Here is a 27,379-nt window from a genome sequence, read left to right as displayed (position 1 = left end):
TGTTCCTATCTACAAAAAGGGGAAGAAGGTGGACCCAGGCAACTATAGGCCGGTGAGTCTGACTTCTATACCAGGAAAGATCTTTGAACAAATTATTAAACAACATGTACGAAAGTACTTGGATAAGAATGAAGTGATTAAACAGAGTCAGCATGGGTTTGTAACCAATTATAAGTCACATCAGAATAACAATTTCCTTCTATGACAGAATCACTGACTGGGTGGATCAGGGAAATGTGGTAGATATAGTATGTCTTGACTTTAGCAAAGCATTTGACAAAGCATGTCTTACTATCCTTATTAAAAAATGACTAAGTATGGAATGGACAAGGCAACAGTTAGGTGGATTCATAACTGGCTTAGTGATCGGACCCAAAAAATGGTTGTAAATGGTTGCACATCCAGTTGGAAGAATGTCTCAAGTGGGGTACCACAGGGCTCTGTTCAACATATTTATCAATGATTTAGATGAAGGAATTGAAGGTAAACTGATTAAATATGCTGATGACACAAAGCTAGGAGGGATAGCTAATACTAGAGGAGAGAGGATTCAAAAAGATAAATAAACTTGGAGCAGTGGCAGCAACTATTAACAGAATGGTTTTTAACAGGGAAAAATGCAAAGTACTACATCTGGGCAATAAAAATGAAAAAAAGCATATACAGAATGGGAGTAATTGGGCTAAGCAACAGCACATGTGAAAAAGACGGGTATACTCATAGATCACAGAATGAACATAAGGCAACAGTGTGATGCAGCAGCAAAAAATGCAAATACTATTCTGGGATGTATTAACAGAAGCATACAGTCTAGATCACATGAAGACATTATTGCCCTCTTCTCCTCTTTGTTCAGACCCTATCCGGAATACTGTGTCCAGTTTTGTGAACCACATGTTAAAAATGACATAAAAAAACTGGAGCAAGTTCAGAGAAGAGCGACGCGAATGGTGACTGGTCTGCAAACCCTGTCTTATGAGGAAAGGTTGCAGGATTTGGGAATGTTTAGCTTGCAAAAGAGAAGACTGAGAGGAGACTTAATAGCTGTCTACAAATATCTCAAGGGCTGTCACATTGTAGAAGGATCATCTTTATTCTCATTTGCACAAGGAAAGACTAGAAGGAATGGGATGAAACTGAATGGGAAGAGTCACAGATAAGATATTAGAAAAAACTTTTTGACAGTTAGAGTGATCAATGAGTGGAACAGGCTGCCATGAGAGGTTTTGAGTTCTCTTTCAATGGAAGTCTTGAAACAGAGTCTGGACAGACATCTGTCTGGAATGATTTAGTGAATCCTGTTTTGAGCAGGAGGTTGGACCAGATGACCCTGGAGGTCTCCTCCAACCCTACCATTCTATGATTCTATCATTCTAGGTAATGTGATTTATTAAAACCCATATAAGACTTGCAATAATTTGGTGCCTGTGGAAAATTGGTTTAAAAGGTTATTCTATTATGGACTCCTTTCTGACTATTCCTTCAATTTGTTGTTTGGTGGTTTGGGTGCTTAGAGTAACAAACTATGACTTGATAACCCACAGAAGAAGTCACATTATTAAAATAGCAAAACCACATAGTGCATCCTGGCCGTCGTGAATGAGTTGGTGGGGAAATAAATGGATAGGAAAAATGTTATTATTTTCCAATTACACGTGAACAAGCAAGCACCTTGATATCAAATTGATCCTCTAGGCATCACTGAAAGCATCTGTAACAGAAGTAGGAAACAAATAAATGACTTTAAATATCTCTATCTACCATCTAGGAAACAACACAATTTAACCCACGTAATGCTGCGGAATTGAAAAATACTGTAACATGAAAGTGCTATAAGAGGCCAATGTCTTTCTTAACACTGACAGACATTTTTATCTTTTCCTTAAAACCTTCACAACATTTCTTCTTTGTTACACAGCACATAGAGCAAGTTTCTCTTTCATGTGCTCTCAATGGGAAAAGCAACGGCATCTTTTACAGGTAACACTTTTTTAACAATAAAATTAAAGCGTAAACTGAATTTATATTTACTTACTTACACAAGACTTTCACATGTTCACTTGAATTTTGATATTAGAATTTCAGGTTTTTCATTCCTTATTTAGTTTCTTATATTGCACCAAATACAAGCACATCTGATAGCTTACCTTTAATGAGTTAAAGCTAGACCTTTAATGAGTTAATATTCTATATATTAATAGAAAACTTATATAAAATCTGTCATCACATTTCCCATGAGTAGTTGCATATCTGATTGAATAAATCTACTAAACCTGATGAGTTCTTGTCAAAATGACTGTATAATCCTTATTTAAAATGTATAGTCAATTTCTGCTCAACTAGACTAATTGTCAGCGTCCTGTCAGTGTCCTGTAACTGTTGCTGAGTAGGGATAATCGGACCAGTAGAAGTTCCTTTTCGGGTATCCAAACCAAACTTTATTCCAAAGTTCAGTTCGGGTACCAGAACTATACTCGAACATGACCTGGAAATAAGACAGGAAAATTATTAGCTACCCTAGCTAAACATAAGCAACCCTACAAGCCAGTTATTAAGCTGCACAACCCCATAACGGGCTGGCAGACAACTAAGCGTGGAAAGATCAAACACACTTTCAGTGATTATTATGAGGACCTATACAGAGCCTCTCAGTGATTAACCCCTTAATGACCGCTGATACGCCTTTTAACGGCGGTAGTTAATGGTACTTAAACCACAGCAGCGTTAATTATCGGTCATGTGGAAAAAGTGTATAGCACCCCCAGAGTCAGATTTTCTCCAGGGTCTTGGCTGCCGGGGGTAGCCGAGACCCCAGAGAACATGATTTGGGTCGGTTTTTACTAACCCCGGGGTTGCAATAGCCGTTATTAACTGTATAATGGCGACCGCAAAAAAAGTCAGATGTGCCATTTAATTTCTCTCTCCTCTGATGCGATCGCACATCATCAGAGGAGAGAGAAATTGGTTTCCCGATCCCCCTGGGTCCTCTTGGTGTCCCTTTGTTTCCTGGCTTCCCCCCACAGCCACCGGCGTCTTCTTCTGGTAAGAAAATGCTAGGCGCATGCGCAGTGTGCCCGCCGAGATCTGCCGGCTGGCACCCATCAACAATAGGAAGATTTTTCCTATTGGTTCATTTTGGTAACTGTGATAGACCCTATCACAGTGATCAAAATAAAAAAATAGTAAATAAACCCCTCTTTATCACCCCCTTTGTTAGGGAAAAATAATGAAATAAAGAAAATATATTTATTTTCATTTTCCCATTAGGGTTAAAGTTAGGCCAAAGTGAGTTGGGCTAAAGTTAGGGTTAGGATTATGGTTGGAATTAGGGTTAGGGTTGGAATTAGGGTTAGGGTTGGAGTTAGGGTTAGGGTTAGGATTGGAATGAGGTTTAGGGTTGGAATTAGGGTTAGGGTTGGCATTAGGGTTAGGGTTGGGATTAGGGTTAGGGTTAGGGTTGCGATTAGGTTTAGGGTTGGGATTATGGATAGGGGTGTGTTTGGGTTTGGTCTGTGTTTAGAGTTATGATTAGGGTTGGGATTAAGGTTAGGGTTGTGGTTAGGGTTATGGTTATGGTTGGGATTAGGGTTAGGGTTGTTGTTAGGATTGGGATTAGCGTGATGGATGTGTTGGGGTTAGGGTTTGGAGTTAGAATTGAGGGGTTTCCACTGTTTAGGCAGATTAGGGGGTGACACCATTGATTCCAGCCAGTTTTGCTTTCAAAATGTCAAATGGTGCTCCCTCTCTTCCAAGCCCCGATGTATGCCCAAACAGTGGTTCCCCCCACATATGGGGTACCAGGGTATTCAGCACAAATTGGACAACTTTTGGGGTCCAATTTCTCCTGTTACCTTTGTGAAAATAAAAAATTGCAGGCTAAAAAATCAGTTTTGTGGAAAAAAAATGATATTTTATTATCACAGCTCTGCATTATAAACTGTAGTGAAACACTTAGGGGTTCAAAGTTCTCAAAACACATCTAGATAAGTTCCTAGGGGGGTCTAGTTTCCAAAACGGAGCCATCTTTGGGGTGTTTCTACTGTTTAGGCACATCAGGGGCTCTGCAAGCGCAACATGACGCACGCAGACCATCCCATTAAAGTCTACAGTCCAAAACGGCACTCCTTCCATTCCATGCTCTGCCATGATCCCACACAGTGGTTCCCTCCCCCCACATATGGAGTATCAGCATACTCAGGACTAGAGATGAGCAAGTTTGCCTTTTTTCGGGTCGAGTCGGGTTTCATGAAACCCGACTTTCGCAAAAGTCGGGTCAAACACAATTTGCCGATTATCGTGAAAAGTGGAAGGCCGACTGAAACACGAAACTCAATGAAAGTCAATGGGGTAGAAAAGTCGGCAGTGAGTGGAGGACAGGAAACACACCTACAGTGCCCATTTTAATGACAAAAACATCAATTCTTATTACTTAAGCTTGTCAATCTTAACTTACTTTATAATAATAGTTAGGCATTGAAAACTGGGGGTTATTTGGCTAAAGTTGTGGGGGGGGTAGGGCTGGCTCCAGATTTTCATGGGCACAGGGCCAAAGAGTGTCACTGGGCTCCTTTAACACATGCCACAAGTCATGATCCTCTGATACGGCAGAGAAATAGCGGTATAGTACAATGAAAAATACTTCACTTCTTACATCACATGACTGATATCCATTTTAAATTCTCCAATAGCTCCAAAAACGGACAGTATATTACTCAATACAGTATTATGGCCACCGCATAGTGCGCCATACAGAGTAATGAGGCCCATATATTTCACCATACAGAATCATTGGTCCCATATAATGTTCGATACAGTCTATGATGAGCTCCACATAATGCTACAGTATATGTTATGTTGGTCCCCATGGATGAAGCCCCACTGTCTTATGGGCCCAAATAATGCTCCATATATAATAGGCCCCATTTCTAATGCTCCAGTGTATAATGGGCCCTGTAAATGCTGCTCCAATGTCTGATGTCCACCTTTGGAATGCTCCAGTGTATGGTGGGCCTCATATATCATTCATCAGAGTATAGTGCTCCCCAAAAATTGCTCCCCACTTTTAAAGCAATTAAATAAGCCTCCTCGCTAGGGAATCCCTGCACTAGTCTGGACTAGAGATGAGCGACTTTGCCTTTTTTCGGGTCGAGTCGGGTTTCATGAAACCCGACATTCTCAAAAGTCGGGTCGAACGAAATCGGCTGATTATAGTTAAAAGTCGAAGGCCGACTGAAACATGAAAAGCAATGCAAGTCAATGGGGAAGCAAAGTCGGCAGGGAGTGAAGGACATTAAACACACCTACAGTGCCCATTTGAATGGCAAAAACATCAATTTTTATTACTGAAGCTTGCCAACCTTAATTCACTTCATAATAATAGTTACGCACTGAAAACTGGGGGTTATTTGGCTAAAGTTGTGGAGGGGTAGGGCTGGCTCCAGGTTTTCATGTGCCCTGGGCCAAAGAGCGCCCCTTTAACACATACCACAACTCATGATGCTCCGATATGGTAGAGAAATAGCGGTATAGTACAATGAAAAATACTTCACTTTTTACATCTCATGACTGATAACGATTTTAAATTCTCCAATAGCTCCAAAAACGGACAGTAAATTACTCCATACAGTATTATGGGCACTGCATAGTGCACTATACAGAGTAATGAGGCCCATATATTTCTCCATACAGAATCATTGGTCCCATATAATGTTTGAAACAGTATATGATGAGCTCCACATAATGCTACAGTATATGTTGGTCCCCATGGATGAAGCTCCACTGTCTTATGGGCCCAAATAATGCTCCATATATAATGGGCCCCATTTCTAATGCTCCAGTGTATAATGGGCCCTGTAAATGCTGCTCCAGTGTCTGATGTCCACCTTTGGAATGCTCCAGTGTATGGTGGGCCCCATATATCATTCTCCAGAGTATAGTGCTCCCCAAAAATTGCTGTCCCAACATTGAAAACAATTAAATAAGTCTCCTCGCTAGGGAATCCCTGTACTAGTCTGGACTCCTCGTCGTCCCCATTTTCCATCTCACTGCACTTGGCTGTTTAGGCAGAGGGCGTACAGATGAGATGTCATTGTGCTCTCTGATCAGAATATCACTGTCAAGATGAAAATGATGAAATGGTAAGACAGGATGTTGAGAAGTCCGAACTTTTAAATTCCTATTTTGCACCTGTTTTCTCTCAGAAAGGAAATGTAACATCAACTGTTCTTCACTGTCCTATTAAGGGAATAGAAGAATCCAGGATATCTATAAACAGAAATATAGTGAGGAAACACTTAGCAAACCTAAATGAATTCAAGTCTCCAGGTCCAGATGAATTACACCCCAGACTACTGAAGGAGATAGCAGAAGAAATTTTTGAACCCCTCTCCATAATCTTTGAAAATTCTTGGAGAACAGGAGAAGTCCCAGAAGACTGGAGAAGAGCAAATGTTGTTCTTATTTTCAAAAAGGGGAAGAAGGTGGACCCAGGCAACTATAGGCCGGTGAGTCTGACTTCTATACCAGGAAAGATCTTTGAACAAATTATTAAACAACATGTATGTCAGTACCTGGATAAGAATGAAGTGATTAAACAGAGTCAGCATGGGTTTGTAACTAATAAGTCATGTCAGACTAACTTAATTTCCTTCTATGACGGAATCACTGATTGGGTGGATCAAGGAAATGCTGTAGATATAGTATATCTTGACTTCAGCAAAGCATTTGACAAAGTATCTCACACAATCCTTATTGAAAAAATGACAAAGTATGGAATGGACAAGGCAACTGTTAGGTGGATTCATAACTGGCTTAGTGATCGCACCCAAAGAGTGGTCGTAAATGGCTGCACATCCAGTTGGAAGAATGTCTCAAGTGGGGTACCACAGGGCTCTGTCCTGGGCCCTGTATTGTTCAACATCTTTATCAACGATTTAGATGAAGGAATTGAGGGTAAACTGATTAAATTTGCTGATGACACAAAGCTAGGAGGGATAATACTAGTCAAGAGAGAGAGCAGATTCAAAAAGATATAAATAAACTGGAGAAGTGGGCAGCAACTAGCAGAATGGTTTTTAACAGGGAAAAATGCAAAGTACTACATCTGGGCAATAAAAATGAAAAAAGCATATACAGAATGGGATGAATAGGGCTAAGCCACAGCACATGTGAAAAAGACTTGGGTATACTAATAGATCACAGACTGAATATGAGTCAACAGTGTGATGCAGCAGCAAAAAAGGCAAATGCAATTCTAGGATGTATTAACAGAAGCATACAGTCTAGATCACGTGAAGTCATTATTTCCCTCTACTCCTCTTTGGTCAGACCTCATCTGGAATATTGTGTCCAGTTTTGGGCACCACATTTTAAAAAAGACATCAACAAACTGGAGCAAGTTCAGAAAAGAGCGACCAGAATGGTGACCGGCCTGCAAACCCTGTCTTATGAGGAAAGGTTGCAGGATTTGGGAATGTTTAGTTTGAAAAAGAGAAGACTGAGAGGAGACTTAATAGCTGTCTACAAATATCTAAAGGGCTGTCACATTGTAGAAGGATCAACTTTATTCTCATTTGCACAAGGAAAGACTAGAAGCAATGGGATGAAACTGAATGGGAGGAGACACAGATTAGATATTAGAAAAAACTTTTTGACAGTTAGAGTGATCAATTAGTGGAACAAGCTGCCACGAGAAGTGGTGAGTTCTTCAATGGAAGTCTTCAAACAGAGGCTGGACAGACATCTGACTGGGATGATTTAGCGAATCCTGCTTTGAGCAGGGGGTTGGACCATATGGCCCAGGAGGTCCCTTCCAACGCTACGATTCTATGATTCTATGATTCTATGACACACGGAAGACGTCATGGTGGAGGAGCAGGGAGAGGTAAGTATTTCAACGTTGCAAGTGCTGTGATCCGGATCAAGCGGGGGGGCCCACTCGTTGGCGACGACACTGGCACAGGGCCCCTCATAGTACAGTGGTGTGTGGCGGTGTGTCTGATGGTGGGTGGGCCCTCCCCCCTCCCACCAGCAGAGACACTTTTGCATACTATGAGGGCCCCTGTGCCAGGGCCATCATCCATGAGTATGCCCCCCACCTGCTCAAGGAACCTGCACTTTCATCTGCAACTTCCACTTTTTCACCTTGTAAGGTGGTATAGTATGCGGGAAAGGGAACCTGAGTTTCCTCAGGGTCACATTCTGGCTGTGTAGAGTGTGAGGGGAATGTAGTGTCTGGGTCAATGTACCAGTAGAATCATCTAGCAGTGGCTGGGCATCAGTGCACTTGTGGCATCCCCAGGAGTACGGTCGCCACAGTGGCATTACCTTCCTCCTAGGGAGTGTGATGTCATGCTTGGGCGCAATGAAGGATCTCTCTAGCAGTTCAACCAACACACAACACATTTCCCACTCCAGGCCAGCAGGGAGACCTCTGAACCTGACTGCTGAGGAGCTGCTCTCTGTGGTCGGGAGGAGGTAAGTTAGGGCACTCTGTGCAGGGAAGGGGAAGTGTGTGGACGTGAGAAGGGGAGCTGGAGGATGAGCAGAGTTAAGGCTCACTCCTAGCAGGAGCGCATGGTCCGGATTCCGGTCTCCGAGTTTGTAGGGACGCTGACGTTCCGGCAGCCGAAACCGGAGGAAGTAGCAGTTGTAAATGCTCTGTACCCAACTAAGGCTCGGAGGCCCCAGCATCGACATGTGGGAGCCAGAAGGAAAAGGCTACGGCTGCTTTCCATACGAGAAAGTTCCAAAAGAGAGTCAATAGGGGGAACTTCATTGAACTCAGCACTTCAAATACCTCAGATAAGTGCTAGAACGGAGGCCACACTACCTATCTGCAGAGAGAGAATTCCAAATTGGCTTCCAGGCTGACCAACTCCTCCATCTGTACTCTGGGTCCTGGACAGCACTTACGAAGTACAGGTAAAGGAACTGCCTGACTGTGTCTGTCATCTTTCTCCTGCGTATGGCGCATGGCTCTGCTACATCCTGCACTGCACACCATCTACCAACTCTTTCATCTTCCCTGCGACTACGGCCCTACCTGTGCAGGGCTTCTACATCTTAGCTGCACCACAACATCTGTCCGAGAGAAGCGACACTGCAGCGCTGGTCAATCTAATCAGAAACGACAGGTGGCGTCAAGTATCATTCACCTATAAACGTAATTCACCCCTTTGCATGGACACCCAGGGCCACGGAACGGGTCACCACCACCGTGACACATCCCTGTGAGACACCGGCCCGGTACCAATTAACCCCATTGCCCTGACTGGCCACCCACACTCCATGTCTGATTCATCTTGGACTTGGGAATTCACAATTTGACTTGATAACCCAGGCATGGTATGATAGAAAGAGCTACATGGACTAATGTGAAGTGTGGCCTGCTGCATCATTCACTTTTGGTGGGGGTGAAGGACACAAGGAAAGGGGTTCTTCCTGACCAGGAGCCAGCACTTGACGACTCAGTGCTTGCATTTTTTTAAACTTCAGAAGAGGAGGGCATATTTGCTGGAGTCTGTTTCGACAATGTAAGCCAAAACCAGTTCCTCATGCTTCGCCTTTAAAAGCGGTTAACCTACTCCCAGAAAAAGGTAGCCTTCCAGGCGTTCCGGAGCCAGACCATGATGCAGGCTCAACACCTCCTGCATTAGCTGCTATTGTGCTTTTGCCACTACCAGCAGATGCACCACCACCATCACCACCAGCTGGCCCCCCCACGCCCACGTCCGCGGCCTCTTCCACCAAACTTCAAAATTTTGCAGAAAATAGACCCAAAATAACATCAGATATATGGCACTGTATCAGAAGCATACAGCTCTATTCAGTCAAAGGATAATTGTCAATCTCCCTATATATTCCATCAGTCACACAGAGACGCTCACAGGCTCAGTATGGATTAGACAAGAATATAAAAATTAGACAAAGTGTACAGTATCATCAGATAGCAGGTATATATAGTATAGTTTAAATATTCTAAATCTCCGTAGATATTTGAGGAGGCACACACAGACATTCTCAGGCTCAGTATTGGATTACAACTAGTGTTGAGCATTCCGATACCGCAAGTATCGGGTATCGGCCGATACTTGCTGTATCGGAATTCCGATACCGACTTCCGATATTTTTTCAATATCGGAATTCGGCATCGGAATCGGAAGTTCAGTTGATTGACAGCCTGACGTCATCATGATGCGCGGTGTGTGCGCATCATGATGCGCCGTCATTTCGGGCCTTCCGGGGGTCTCTGCCGGCCTGCCGGGGGGCTGTGTGGACTGCCCGGGGTCTGTACCGGCCTTCCGGGGGTCTCTGCCGGCCTGCCGGGGGGCTGTGTGGCCTGCCGGGGGGCTGTGCCGGCCTGCCGGGGGGCTGTGCTGATGTCCGGGGGTCTGTGCAAGCATCGTCCGATGGGACTACAAGTCCCATCAGGCGATGCCTGCTACCATGACAGTGATTGACACATTAGCCAATGATGGGACAGTAGTAGTCCCATCATCCGGCTAATGTGTTAAATGTTAAAAAAAAAAAAAAAAAAAAAAAAAAAAATACTACATACATACTACATGCATGCTACATACATACTACATGCTACATACATACTACATACATGCTACATACATACTACATACATGCTACATACATACTACATGCATGCTACATACATACTACATGCTACATACATACTACATGCATGCTACATACATACTACATATATACTACATACATGCTACATACATACTGCATGCTACATACATACTACATACATACTACATACATACTACATGCATGCTACATACATACTACATACATACTACATGCATGCTACATACATACTACATGCTACATACATACTACATACATGCTACATACATACTACATACATGCTACATACATACTACATGCATGCTACATACATACTACATGCTACATACATACTACATGCATGCTACATACATACTACATATATACTACATACATACTACATACATGCTACATACATACTGCATGCTACATACATACTACATACATACTACATACATACTACATGCATGCTACATACATACTACATATATACTACATGCATGCTACATACATACTACATGCTACATACATACTACATATATACTACATACATACTACATACATGCTACATACATACTGCATGCTACATACATACTACATACATACTACATACATACTACATACATACTACATGCTACATACATACTACATATATACTACATGCATGCTACATACATACTACATGCTACATACATACCACATACATACTACATACATACTACATACATACTACATGCTACATACATACTACATATATACTACATGCATGCTACATACATACTACATGCTACATACATACCACATACATACTACATACATGCTACATATATACTACATGCATGCTACATACATACTACATATATACTACATGCATGCTACATACATACTACATGCTACATGGATGCTACATACATACTACATACATACTACATGCTACATACATACCACATATATACTACATACATACAATACATTCATACAATACATACATAGACATACAGTACATATAACATAGAGTAACATACTTACCAATACTTGTCACATTGTTCCCCGAAGCCATTGTCTTTTCCGGAATAAATATTAACATAACAAACCACAAAAATACTCACCCACGATCCGAAGCAGTCCACGAGTGTGTCCCACGACGATCTTGGGTAGAGAACTGCAGCATCAGATGATGCTGCCGTTCTCTACGGGCTGCAGGAATCCAATGACGGAAGGTAGGTATCCTTCCGCACTGTATTCCTCCGCCACTTAAAAAAAAAAAAAGTCCCTAGTCTCACTTTATGCCATTGCTGTGTGGGAAATTCCCACACAGCAATGGCATAAAGTGAGACTAGGGACTTTTTTTTTTTTTAAGTGGCGGAGGAATACAGTGCGGAAGGATACCTACCTTCCGTCATTGGATTCCTGCAGCCCGTAGAGAACGGCAGCAACAGCTGATGCTGCAGTTCTCTACCCAAGATCGTCGTGGGACACACTCGTGGACTGCTTCGGATCGTGGGTGAGTATTTTTGTGGTTTGTTATGTTAATATTTATTCCGGAAAAGACAATGGCTTCGGGGAACAATGTGACAAGTATTGGTAAGTATGTTACTCTATGTTATATGTACTGTATGTCTATGTATGTATTGTATGAATGTATTGTATGTATGTAGTATATATGTGGTATGTATGTAGCATGTAGTATGTATGTAGTATGTATGTAGCATGCATGTAGCATGCAGTATGTATGTAGCATGCATGTAGTATATATGTAGTATGTATGTGGTATGTATGTAGCATGTAGTATGTATGTAGCATGCATGTAGTATATATGTAGTATGTATGTAGCATGTAGTATGTAGCATGCATGTAGTATATATGTAGTATGTATGTAGCATGTAGTATGTATGTAGCATGCATGTAGTATATATGTAGTATGTATGTAGCATGTAGTATGTATGTAGCATGCATGTAGTATGTATGTAGCATGCATGTAGTATGTATATGGTATGTATGTAGCATGTAGTATGTATGTAGCATGCATGTAGTATATATAGAATCATAGAATCGTAGAGTCGTAGAGTTGGAAGGGACCTCCTGGGCCATCTGGTCCAACCCCCTGCTCAAAGCAGGATTCGCTAAATCATCCCAGTTAGATGTCTGTCCAGCCTCTGTTTGAAGACTTCCATTGAAGGAGAACTCACCACTTCTCGTGGCAGCCTGTTCCACTCATTGATCACTCTAACTGTCAAAAAGTTTTTTCTAATATCTAATCTGTGTCTCCTCCCATTCAGCTTCATCCCATTGCTTCTAGTCTTTCCTTGTGCAAATGAGAATAAAGTTGATCCTTCTACAATGTGACAGCCCTTTAGATATTTGTAGACAGCTATTAAGTCTCCTCTCAGTCTTCTCTTTTGCAAACTAAACATTCCCAAATCCTGCAACCTTTCCTCATAAGACAGGGTTTGCAGACCGGTCACCATTCTGGTCGCTCTTTTCTGAACTTGCTCCAGTTTGTTGATGTCTTTTTTAAAATGTGGTGCCCAAAATTGGACACAATATTCCAGATGAGGTCTGACCAAAGAGGAGTAGAGGGAAATAATTACTTCACGTGATCTAGACTGTATGCTTCTGTTAATACATCCTAGAATTGCATTTGCCTTTTTTGCTGCTGCATCACACTGTTGACTCATATTCAGTCTGTGATCTATTAGTATACCCAAGTCTTTTTCACATGTGCTGTCACTTAGCCCTATTCCTCCCATTCTATATATGCTTTTTTCATTTTTATTGCCCAGATGTAGTACTTTGCATTTCTCCCTGTTAAAAACCATTCTGTTAGTTGCTGCCCACTTCTCCAGTTTATTTAAATCTTTTTGAATCCTCTCTCTCTCTTCTCTAGTATTAGCTATCCCTCCTAGCTTTGTGTCATCAGCAAATTTAATCAGTTTACCCTCAATTCCTTCATCTAAATCGTTGATAAAGATGTTGAACAATACAGGGCCCAGGACAGAGCCCTGTGGTACCCCACTTGAGACATTCTTCCAACTGGATGTGCAGCCATTTACGACCACTCTTTGGGTCCGATCACTAAGCCAGTTATGAATCCAACTAACAGTTGCCTTGTCCATTCCATACTTAGTCATTTTTTCAATAAGGATTGTATGAGAGACTTTGTCAAATGCTTTGCTGAAGTCAAGATATACTATATCTACAGCATTTCCTTGATCCACCCAATCAGTAATACCATCATAGAAGGAAATTAAATTAGTCTGACATGACTTATTAGTTACAAACCCATGCTGACTCTGTTTAATCACTTCATTCTTATCCAGGTATTGACATACATGTTGTTTAATAATTTGTTCAAAGATCTTTCCTGGTATAGAAGTCAGACTCACCGGCCTATAGTTGCCTGGGTCCACCTTCTTCCCCTTTTTGAAGATAGGAACAACATTTGCTCTTCTCCAGTCTTCTGGCACTTCTCCTGTTCTCCAAGAATTTTCAAAGATTATGGAGAGGGGTTCAAAAATTTCTTCTGCTATCTCCTTCAGTACTCTGGGGTGCAATTCATCTGGACCTGGAGACTTGAATACATTTAGGTTAGCTAAGTGTTTCCTCACTATCTTTATGTTTATAGATATCCTGGATTCTTCTATTCCCTTAATAGGACAGTGAATAACAGTTGATGTTACATTTCCTTTCTGAGAGAAAACAGATGCAAAATAGGAATTTAAAAGTTCAGCCTTCTCAACATCCTGTCTTACCATTTCATCATTTTCATCCTGTAAAAATCCTATAGCATCTTTGACTTTTCTTTTACTTTTGACATATCCCCAAAATCCTTTATTATTGCTTTTGACATCTCTTGCAAGCCTCAATTCATTTTCAGCTTTAGATAATCTGATTTGTGCCTTGCAGGTTCTGCAGACAGCATTATATTCTTCTTTAGATATGCCTCCTTCTTTCCATTTTATAAACATTTTTTGCTTCCTTTTTAGCATGTGCTTAAGTTCTGTGTTCATCCATCCTGGTTTCCTTAAATGCTTCCTATTCTTCCCTCTTTTCGGAATAGTTAACAACTGTGCTTTGAGAATCTCATTTTTCAAGATTTCCCATCCTTCCTGGACATTTTTGTCTTTAAGGATATCCAGCCATTGGATCCCTCCAATTCTCTTTCTGAATCCCTTAAAATCTGCCTTTCTGAAATCTAACCTTGACGTCTGAGTCTTCACAGGTCTTCCGCCTCTAGTTATCCAAAATTCTAAAATAGCATGGTCGCTACCTCCTAGGGTCCCAGCCACTTTTACCTCCTCAACCATTTCCTCCCTGTTTATAAGGATTAGATCCAAGGTAGCAGTTCCCCTTGTTTTCTCCTTTACCTTTTGGAAGATAAAGTTGTCAGCAAGAGAGGATAAGAATTTCCTTGACCTGTTAGTTTTGCCTGAGAGAGATTCCCAACAAATGTCTGGATAGTTGAAATCTCCCATGACAACTATGTCATATTTTTTGGAGAACTTGGCCATTTGATGCATAAAGAGTTCATCCATATCTTCAGCTTGCACAGGCGGCCTGTAGTAAATGCCTACAATGGTGTCCTTTCCATTGTTCTGTCCTTGTATTCTTACCCAAACAGTTTCCACAGAACTCCCAGTCTCTGAAGCTTCAATCTCTGTGCAGATATACGCATTTCTAACATACAATGCGACACCCCCTCCTCGTTTATCAAGTCTGTTTCTTGCAAATAAGTTGTATCCTTCTAGTCTTGTATTCCAATCATGTGTATTGTCCCACCAAGTTTCAGTGATTCCAATGACATCATATTTCTTTTCCTGTGTTAGTAGTTCCAATTCTCCTTGTTTGTTGCCCATGCTTTGTGCATTAGTATAGAAACATTTTAGTTTGTGATTGGTTTCTCCTATATGTGTTATGTATGTGGTATGTATGTAGCATGCATGTAGCATGCATGTAGTATGTATGTAGTATGTATGTAGTATATATGTAGTATGTATGTAGCATGTAGTATGTATGTAGTATGTATGTAGCATGCATGTAGCATGCAGTATGTATGTAGCATGCATGTAGTATATATGTAGTATGTATGTAGCATGTAGTATGTAGCATGCATGTAGTATATATGTAGTATGTAGCATGTAGTATGTATGTAGCATGCATGTAGTATATATGTGTTATGTATGTAGCATGTAGCATGCATGTAGCATGCATGTAGTATGTATGTAGTATATATGTGGTATGTATGTAGCATGCAGTATGTATGTAGCATGCATGTAGTATATATGTAGTATGTATGTTGCATGTAGTATTTATGTAGTATGAATGTAGCATGTATGTAGTATGTAGTATGAATGTAGCATGTATGTATTATGCATGTTGTATGTATGTAGCATGTAGTATGTAGCATGCATGTAGTATATATGTAGTATGTATGTAGCATGTAGTATGTATGTAGCATGCATGTAGTATATATGTAGTATGTATGTAGCATGTAGTATGTATGTAGCATGCATGTAGTATGTATGTAGCATGCATGTAGTATGTATATGGTATGTATGTAGCATGTAGTATGTATGTAGCATGCATGTAGTATATATGTGTTATGTATGTGGTATGTATGTAGCATGCATGTAGCATGCATGTAGTATGTATGTAGTATGTATGTAGTATATATGTAGTATGTATGTAGCATGTAGTATGTATGTAGTATGTATGTAGCATGCATGTAGCATGCAGTATGTATGTAGCATGCATGTAGTATATATGTAGTATGTATGTAGCATGTAGTATGTAGCATGCATGTAGTATATATGTAGTATGTAGCATGTAGTATGTATGTAGCATGCATGTAGTATATATGTGTTATGTATGTAGCATGTAGCATGCATGTAGCATGCATGTAGTATGTATGTAGTATATATGTGGTATGTATGTAGCATGCAGTATGTATGTAGCATGCATGTAGTATATATGTAGTATGTATGTTGCATGTAGTATTTATGTAGTATGAATGTAGCATGTATGTAGTATGTAGTATGAATGTAGCATGTATGTATTATGCATGTTGTATGTATGTAGCATGTAATTTTTTTTTTTTTTTTTACATCTAACACATTAGCCGGATGATGGGACTACTACTGTCCCATCATTGGCTAATGTGTCAATCACTGTCATGGTAGCAGGCATCGCCCGATGGGACTTGTAGTCCCATCGGACGATGCCTGCACAGACCCCCGGAGCCTGCACAGCCCCCCGGCAGGCCGGCACAGCCCCCCGGCAGGCCGGCACAGCCCCCCGGAGCCTGCACAGCCCCCCGGCAGGCCGGCACAGCCCCCCGGCAGGCCGGCACAGCCCCCCGGAGCCTGCACAGCCCCCCGGCAGGCCGGCACAGCCCCCCGGCAGGCCGGCACAGCCCCCCGGAGCCTGCACAGACCACCGGCAGGCCGGCACAGACCACCGGAGCCTGCACAGACCCCCTGGCAGGCCGGCACAGCCCCCCGAAAGGCCCGTACAGACCCCAGAGAGGCTGTACAAGGGCAGGAAAGGGTTTTTCTTATTCCGATACCGGAAGTCCCATAGACTTGAATGGGACTTCCGGTATCGGAATCGGCGATACCGATACTTTTTTTAAAGATCGGCCGATACCATCCGATACGATACTTTGAAGTATCGGACGGTATCGCTCAACTCTAATTACAACACAATCTAAAAAGTCGTAAACCGGTAATGGATCTCAAGAGTACAGCTGTACACAGTGTAGGTGTCATTGTTGTCAATTTCAGTATTTATTTCCACAGTCAGAAAATAACTCTCACTTGGTCAGTTTGGATTAGACCAGAATATAAAAAGCAGTAAATGGGTAATGTATCATAAGCGTAGAGCTGTATACAGTGTTGGGGTAATTTTTAAATCTACATATAAATTGCAGGAGTAACCCACAGACTCTCACACGCTCAGGATGGATCACACCACAATATGAAAAGAAGATTCGGAAGAAATAATCACACATGTGGGCCAATGTTCCAGGTGTCAATGATACACTTAGAGTGGTGGGTGGAGGAGGACTTTCTGGCAGAAAGGGTACAGTATCACCAGATACCAGGTATATACAGTATAGCATAGTTTAAACATTAAAAATGTACGTCTATATATCAGGAGTAGTGTTGAGCCACTCCGCTAGCGTTCGAATTCGGTTCGTCGAACAGGAGGCAAGTTCGTCGAATGTTCGTTGAACGTTCGACGAACACCGTCGAACCCCATTGAAAACAATGGCAGGCAAAAACAAACACATACAAACACATAGAAAACACATACAAAACACCTTAAAAGGTGTCCCAAAGCAGACAAAATGCTCAGAAGACACAAATAACATATGGAAAAGGGCAACTACATATAGAAAGGAGATGGAGGAGTAAATGGAGGAGGAGGAGACACAGATATAGGCATACCATGCCCTTATAAAGTCAAGAAAGGCTGGAATAAAAATCTAAAATACAATAAAATTCTAAAATTCTAAAATTGAAGACGATCATATACCGTCGGACTTCCCACCATAAATCATGCCAACTGCCGATCGGGCAGCGTTATTCCCATGACCCTCCGAACAGCGTCCATGAAGGCAAAGAGTTTGGTTCCCGGGGGCTGTATGATTGCAAAGCTGAACCTAAAAGGAATGTTCAGAAGGGCACCACCACAAGGAGTGGAGCCTGCGACTTAATTGGACTCCACACGGGCAACCTCAACCATGCCAGCCACGGAAAGGATGGACAGATTGCAAGCTTTCTTGATTCTGTGGGTGGTGGTGCATGGCCGTTTTTAGTTGTGCTAGCGATTTGTCAGCTTAATTTCTGTTAACGAACGAGACTCCGGCATGCCCCCGTTGTCCGCGCCCAGCTTACTAGAGGGACACGCGAGGCTCTGGCACGCGAGATCGGGCAATAACAGGTCTGTCATGCCCTTACATGTCCGGGGCTGCACGCGCGCTACACTGAAAGGACCAGCGTGTGTCGCTTACAGGTGCGGATAACCCGCTGAACCCCATTAGTGATGGTGATCTGGGATTCCAATTCTTCCCCGCGAACGAGGATTTCCCAGTAAGTGCAAGTCAACCGGAATTCCGAAATTAGGCCTAACCAGCATTCCAGAAAGATTGTGCAAAAATTAGTTGCTCAAACCACAGGTGCTGTAGCTTGCTTAACAGCTGGGCTCCTCTGCTTAGTAGCACACAGTTCTTACATAAACAGGCGGCATAGCTTGGTTCATGGGTGGGCAACTCTGCTGAGTAGCAGACAGTGCTTACATAAACAGGTGGCATAGCTAGGTTCAAGGGTGGGCTCCCCTGCTGAGCAGTAGACACAGGTACTAGGTCCAAAGTATTGACTGGGCTAAATGGAGTTAAAAAATGGTTCTTACATAAACAGGTGGCACAGCTTTGTTCACGGGTGGGCTCCTCTGCTGAGTAGCAGACACAGTTACTAGGCCCAAAGTATTAACTGGGCTAAATGCAGTCAAAAACTGGTTCTTTCATAAACAGGCGGCCTAGCTAGGTTCACAGGTTGGCTCCACTGCTGAGTAGCAGACAGTGCTACAAGGCCCAAAAGGATTTTCTGGACAAGATGCGGTAAAAAATTATTAGAAACACACACAGTGTAGCTCCTTGATAGGTGTACTACACCGCTGGCTACCAGACACCGCTACTATGCCATGAAACTGTCTATTAACATTGAAAACCATTATTGATGTGAAAATAAAATTACGGTTTTTGTGAACGAACCGTTCTCGAATGGAACCTCGAACAGCCGAATTTTAAGCAAAGTGTTCGAGTTCGACGAACGGCTTGAACACCGCCCAAAACAGCTCGAATTTGAACTTGGCGAACAGTTCAACTCGAACACCGCTCATCTCTAATCAGGAGGCAGACTCAGATAGTCTCAGGCCCACTATGGATTCGACAAGATTGTAGAAAGTTGAGAAAGGGTACAGTATCACCGGATAACAGGTATATAAAGCATAGTTTAAACATTTAAATTCTCTGTGTATATTTCCGGAGTCCGACAAAGACACTCACAGCCTCAGTATGGATTAGACAAGAATCTAAAAAGTAGAAAAAGGGTAATGTATTCGAAGCGTACACCAGTATACACTGTTGGGGTATTTTTAAATCTTCATATATATTTCAGTCTCAGTAAGACAGTCCAAACTCTCTGCAAGAGGAAACGAGATGGATACAAATACAGACAGAAAGTCGAGTAATTGCAGATATTTTGGAATTACTAATCGCGGGAAAAACTCCCGGGAGAATTCTCAGAGGCGATGCTGACCCTCAATTACTTTGTCTGTGGAGACAGTGAAAGTAGTTCTTTGTGAAGAAAGGGTTGCTGTATCGCAGTACCGTGGATCCCATCACCGTTACTCATCTCCATCAAACTGTGATTACAGGGAGAGATGTAGATATGGTCCTCACCCCCTATCATGATCTGTCAGGAAACTTTGGAGTGCAAAAGACAAGCGATTCTATTGGATTGGCATGAGAGGACACATTTAAAAATGTGGGCAGGAATGTCACACGTCTGTGAGTGGGAAAACTGTGAAAGCTGATGATAAACCACCACTGCATCTAATTTTGAGTCGACGTCCATAAAAAATGGAAGCCATTGATCATCTGAAGATAGAGCCCAGCAGGACAGGGCATAGCTACGTCTTAACCATCATCTATCACTTCACCAAATTTTTAGTGGCAGTCCCAGTGAAGGATTTAACAGCCCAGATTACACAGCGGTGGAGCAGGGAGAGGTAAGTATTGCAAGTGCTGGGGCCTTGAGCAAGCAGGGGGGCCCACTCGTGGGCGGCGGTCCTGGTACAGGACCCCTCATAGTACGCCGGTGTGTTTGACGGTGGGTGTGCACCCCCACCGTCAGAGACACTTGATTGTACTATGAGGGACCCTGTGCCAGTGCCGTCGCCCAAGAGTGGGCCCACCCACCTGTCCAGGGAAATGACACTCGCATGGGTGCGTGCGCCAGGTGGTGACCCCGGCCCTGGGGGTGGAAGCAGCCAAGTTAGGGAGGTTGAAAAAATGGCATATGTTGATGCTGGACATTCAGCAGCTGAAAATGGAGGAATTGAAAAAGTCCAAGGAAGAGGAGGACAAAAGTGAGCCATTTTTCTGGCAACCTATCTGTCAGCAGGGGAAGGTGGGACAAAATCCTTTGAAACCCATGCATGGTTCATTTTAATGAAGGTTAGATCAACAACATTTTGGGTCGACAGACGGGTCCTTTTTTCTGTCAGGATTGATCCAGCCGCACTGAAGACTCTTTCGGATAGCACACTAGCAGCAGGGCAAGCGAGCTCCTGTAAGGTATATTGTGCCAATTCAGGCCAGGTGTCCAGTTTACAGGCCCAATAGTCAAAGGGGAATTACCTGTGAGGGAGACCATCAATATGGGAAGAGAAGTAGTTTGTAACCATAGTTGACAACTGCTGTCTCCTGTCACTTTCAATCAATGCAGTATTACCAGTCGTGTGAGCGGTACTTGAAAGATCAGTCCACAACATGGTCAGGAAGCCCCTGTCTCCAATGCCACTTCGGATGTGTGCACCACGAACACCTCTTCCATGTTGCCCCCTACGGCTCGTGTGAGAACCATCACCGCTGCTGTGTGCTAGGAATGCCTCAAACAAACGGTTTACCAGAGTTGCTTGTTTGTTAGCCCATATTAGCTCTAGGTTCTCCTGTGGCATGATGTTTTGGAATTTGCCTTTATAGCTTGGATCCAGGATGCTGGCCAACCAGTAGTCGTCATCGTTCATCATTTTGGCAATGTGGTGGTCCCTTTTTAGGATCTGCAAGGCATAATCACACATGTGGGCCAATGTTCCAGGTGTCAATGATGCACTGCGAGTGCTGGGTGGAGGAGCACTTTCTGGCAAATCCACATCCCTCCAGTCACGCACAAACCCTGTACCTGACTTTGCCACGCCAACATTTTCTCTTGCCCCCTGAGAAGCATCCTCCTCCCCTAAATAATCATCCCCATCATCATCCTCCTCCTCTTCCTCTTCTTCCTCCACCTCGTCCATGAGACTTCCCTGAGCCAACAATGGCTGACTGTCATCAAGGCTTCCCTCCACCTCTTCCTATTCCTCCACGGCTGCAGACGCCTGCTCCTTAATGTGCATCAAAGTCTGCATGAGCAGATGCATAAGTGGGATGCTCATGCTTATGATGGGGTTGTCTGTGCTTGCCAGCTGTGTGCATTCTTCAAAACACTGAAGGACTTTACAGAGGTCTTTCAGCTTCGACCACTTAACACCTGACAACTCCATGTCTGCCCTCAAACTGCCTGCCCGTGTATCCTCCCACAAATGCATTACAGCCTGCCTCTGTTCGCACAGCCTCTCAACCATGTGCAGGGTGGAGTTCCACCTTGTTGCAACATCGATAATTAGGCGGTGCTTGGGAAGGTGGAGCAATCGCTGCAGCTCCTGCATACGACTGGAGTGTACGGGCGACCGGCGGATGTGCGAGCACAGGCTTCGCACCTTATGGAGCAGGGCTGTTAACTCCAGATAATTATTGAGGAAGCACTGCACCACCAGGTTCAAGGTGTGAGCCAGGCAAGGTATGTGTCTGAGTTTTGAAAGGGCTATGGCTGCCACAAAATTCCAGCCGTTATCACTAACTACCTTGCCTGCCTCAAGATGTAGACTGCCCAGCCATGACTCAGTTTGTCGCAGCAAGTAGTCGGCCAGTACCTCTGCGGTGTGTCTGTTGTCGCTCAAACACATCATCTTCAACACAGCCTGCTGACGCTTACCACTAGCTGTTCGATAGTGGGACACCGAGTGTGCAAAACTGGCAGCTGCGGATGGAGTGCTCGTGCGACTGTGCTCTGTGGACGAGCTTTCGCTTCTGGAGGAGGAGGAGGGTCGAACGCCTACTGCCAACTGTTTCCTATACCGTGGGCTAGGCAGCACTGTCCCACTGCCGCTGTCCCCTGCGGACCCTGCATCCACCACATTAACCCAGTGCACAGTGATGACACGTAATGGCCCTGGCCATTCCTATTCGACCATGCATCTGTTGGGAGGTGCACCTTTCCACTCACTGATTGCTTGAGTGCATGGACAATGCGGTCTTTCACATGCAGGTGGAGGGCAGGGATGGTTTTTCGAGAAAAGAAGGGCCGACCGGGTAGGTCATAGCGTGGTTCTGCGTAGGCCATGAGCTCGCGGAAAGCTTCACTTTCAACCAACTGGTAGGGCATCATCTCTAACGAAATTAGTTTGGCAATGTGGGCGTTCAAACACAGTTTACGCAGATGAGAGGATGAGTACTTTCTTGTTCTACTCAGAGGCTTTGGTAGGGTGAGCTGGACTTGAGAGCTGCATACGGTGGAACTAGCGGTGGACATGGCGGACTGAGAGAGGTTTGGTGATGGTGATGGTGTTGGTGGTCTTGCTGAAGGCCTAGATTCAGTCTTTCGTAGCAATAACATTGTGATTCCCTGACTGCTTTGGCCTTGCGATGACACCTCAACATTTGCTGCTGGTGGTGTGCTAACCGGTGGGCTTACAGTGGGTGAAGCCATGTAGCGTTGCTGACTACCTACATTTGGAGCAGGTGCACATGTGGTACGTGAGGCTTGGTAGTCCGTCCATGCTTGCAAGTGCATGGTGGTTAAATGTCTAAGCATGCAACTGGTATTCAAATTTCTCAGATATTTCCCTCGGCTAAAGGTCTTTGCGCACTTCTTACAGATAACCTTTGCCTGATCATTAGGATTTTGTTCAAAAAAGTGCCACATTGCACTCTTCCTACTGTGGAAGACATTTTGAGGCCTTGCACTCTGTGCTAATTTGACCGTCTGGCCAAGCTATCCTGCAACACTTTTGGTTTTTGTAACCCATTTTTTGACTGCTACGGGCCTGCCAGATAACAGCTGTTGCGATGTCAATGCCTGCTGAGGATCCTCCTCCTCCTCTTCTGAGCTATTGGCAGCGGCACCCTCTTTCCCCAATGGATGCCAATCTGGGTCAAGAACTGGGTCATCCATCACCTCCTCTTCAATTTCATGTGCACCTTCCTCTGTGTCACCGTGTAAGGTGGTATAGTATGTGGGAAGGGGCACCTGAGTTTCATCAGGGTCAGATTCTGGCTCTGTACACTGCGAGGACAATGTAGTGCTCTGAGTGAATGTACCAGCAGAGAAACCTAGCAGTGGCTGTGCATCAGTGCACTCCATGTCAGATTTTTCTTGGACTGGGGAATTCACGATTTGACTTGATAACCCAGGCATGGTATGTGAAAAGAGCTCCATGGAGTAATCTGTAGTGTGGCCTGCCGCATTCTTCACTTTTGGTAGGGGTGAAGGACACAAGGAAAGGTGTTGTTCCTGACCAGGAGCCTCCACTGTTGACTCAGTGCTTTTATTTTTTGAAACTTCAGAAGAGGAGGCAAAAAAGGTGGAGGCTGTGTCAGCAATGTAAGCCAAAACTTGGTCCTAAAGCTCCGGCTTAAAAAGCGGTTTACTTACTCCCAGAAAAGGGAGCCTTCGAGGCCTTGTGGAGCCAGACTATGATGCAGGCTCAACACCTCCTGCCTTAGGTGCTATTGCCACTACCAGCAGATGCACCACCACCACCATCAGTACAAGCTGGCAACCCCCGCCCATGTTCAAGGGGTCTACCACCATAATTCCTCATTTTTGGGAAAATGTACCTAGGCTGAACTATTATCTCAGGCCCACTCTAGATTACACCTCAATTTAACAGGCTGAAATTGGCTGGTGTATGACAAAGTACAAGGTGTATATAGTATTGGGGAGAATTTGAATCTCCCTAGAGATTTTAGGAGGCTGAACTATTATCTCAGGCCCACTATAGATTACACCTCAATTTAACAGGCTGAAATTGGCTGGTGTATGACAAAGTACAAGGTGTATATAGTATTGGGGAGAAATTGAATCTCCCTAGAGATTTTAGGAGGCTGAACTATTATCTCAGGCCTACTATACATTAGACCTCAATTTAACAGGATGAAATTGGCTGGTGTATGACAAGGTACAAGGTGTATATAGTATTGGGGAGAATTTGAATCTCCCTAGAGATTTTAGGAGGCTGAACTATTATCTCAGGCCCACTATAGATTACACCTCAATTTAACAGACTGAAATTGGCTGGTGTATGACAAAGTACAAGGTGTATATAGTATTGGGGAGAATTTGAATCTCCATAGAGATTTTAGGAGGCTGAACTATTATCTTAGGCTCACTATAGATTACACCTCAATTTAACAGGCTGAAATTGGCTAGTGTACGACAAAGCACAAGGTGTATATAGTATTGGGGAGAATTTGAATCTCCCTAGAGATTTTAGGAGGCTGACAATGATGCTCTCAGTCCAAGTATGGCAGCAGGCAGCCTAATAAGCAGGACTGCTGCACACAAAAGTGTGGAAAAATGAACGCTTGGTAAATGTGCAGAAAAGAGGAAGAAAAGTATTTTTGCTTTTAAAAAAGCAGTTTGCACAGCAGTGTGCAAACAGCAATGCAGCCATCAGGGAACCTTATGAGGCAGCCTAATAACCAACAGAGCTGATGTACAAAAATATAGCCTCCCCTGTCACTGGACACAAACTGTTATGTTGTACAGTGAAAATCCCTCCCAGCAGAAGCAGTTTTTTTGTTCTTCCCTGCCTAACGCTCTCCCTACAGAATCAGCAGCAGCAGCTCTCCCTATGCTAAAATTGGCAGAAGTAAGATGGCCGTCGGCGTGCACGCCCTTTTATAGCCCCTGTGACGCCACACAAAGCCAGCCAATCACTTGTATGCCCTTCTCAAAGATGGTGGTGACCGCTGCCCATGTCATCTTGTTGCCCACAGTGTGCGTCCTCCATCATTGGCTGAAAAAGGGCGCTGGAAGCATCATTTGAAACGCGACTTTGGCGCTCTGATCAGCGACCTCATGGCCGACCTCACACTACGGTCGGGTTCATGAAACCCGACTTTAGCGAAAGTCAGCAACTTATGAATTTGACCGACCCGTTTCGCTCAACTCTACTCAGGACAAATTGCACAATTTTTGTGGTCCAATTTCTCCTCTTACCCTTTTGAACGTAAAAATTTTGGGGTGAAAATATCATTTTTGTGGAAAAAAATATGATTTTTTTATTTTCATGGCTCTACATTATAAACTTCTGTGAAGCACTTGAGGGTTCAAAGTGCTCACCACACATCTAGATAAGCTCCTTTGGGGGTCTAGTTTCAAAATTAGGGTCACTTGTAGGGGGTTTTTACTGTTTAGTCACATCAGGGGCTCTCCAAATGCGACATGGTGATTGATCTCAATTCCAGCCAATTCTGCATTGAAAAAGTTAAACGGCGTTCCTTCCCTTCCAAGCCCTGGCGTGTGCCTAAACAGTGGTTTACCCCACATATAGGGTATCAGTGTATTCAGGAGAAATTGCACAACAAATTTTGTGGTTCTTTTTACACTTGTGAAAATAAAAAAATTGCTTCTGAAGTGAAATGCTTGAAAAAAGTTAAATGTTAATTTTTTCCTTCCATATTGCTTCAGTTCCTGTGAAGCACGTAAAGCGTTAATAAACTTCTTGAATGTGGTTTTGAGAACCTTGAGGGGTGCAGTTTTTAGAATGGTGTTACTTTTGGGTATTTTATATCATATTGACCCCTCAAAGAGGCTTCAAATGTGATGTGGTCCGTAAAAAATGGTTTTGTAAATTTTGCTGTAAAAATGAAAAATCGCTGGTGTAAAGTAGACATCTGGGAAATGTTATTTATCAAGTATTTTGTGTGACATCTCTCTCTGATTTAAGGTCAGAAAAATGAAAATTTTTAAAAATGCAAAATTTAAAAAATTTTCACCATATTTTCATTTTTTTATAAATAAACTCGTCTTATCGAAGAAATTTTACCACTAACATGAAGTACAAAATGTCACAAAATAAACAATCTCAGAATCGGCGGGATCTTTTGAAGTATTCCAGAGTTATAACCTCATAAAGTGACAGTGGTCAGAATTGTAAAAATTGACCTGGTCATTAAGCTGCAAATTGTCTCCGTCACTAAGGAGTTAACTCTTTTTTTAACTCGATTAATCTCCCATCCCTGACCACTGAGCAACAAGTGATGTTAGACTCAATAGTAAAGGAAGAGGAAATGAGTCAGGCTATAACTGACGCATCCAATAGTAAGACCCCGGTCCCTGATGTTCTCTCTCTTAGTTTCCATTCTGACTAACATTTTGAATGCAGCTTTCCTTCAGTGGGCTTCTATTGATCGACATACTGACACATGCACCATAGTTATCACTAAACCAAACAAAGACCCGTTACTACCACAATCATATTGCCCAATCTCACTCCTCGACAATGATTATAAATTCCTGGCAGAGATCTTAGCAAACCATCTACAAATGTTGTTGCCTGGTCTTCTGTGTAAGACTCACATAGGCTTTACCCAGGGATGGAACAGTGTGGCAAATATATGCCTGGTAGTCACAACCACAGTCTAAGCTCAAGATCCATCATGACCATCTGCACTCCTGAGTCTGGATGCCAAAATGACCTTTGACAAGGTGGCAGGCCTTTTTTGTATGAAGATCTAGGCAGGGGCAATTTTGGCCCAAGATTCCTGCAATAAATTCAATACCTTCATATGAATGCAAGTACTTGGGTGACTGTTAATGAATGTGGAGCACCAGCAATAGATCTGTTTCAGGGAGCCAAACAGAATGTCCTCTGTCACCCCTTCTATTTAATCTCTCTGTAGATC

The sequence above is a fragment of the Dendrobates tinctorius genome, unplaced genomic scaffold (genome assembly GCF_039654945.1).
Source record: "Dendrobates tinctorius isolate UK_male_01 unplaced genomic scaffold, ASM3965494v1 ptg000133l, whole genome shotgun sequence".
Classification (NCBI taxonomy): domain Eukaryota; kingdom Metazoa; phylum Chordata; class Amphibia; order Anura; family Dendrobatidae; genus Dendrobates; species Dendrobates tinctorius.
Note: the sequence above shows the minus strand (reverse complement) of the source record.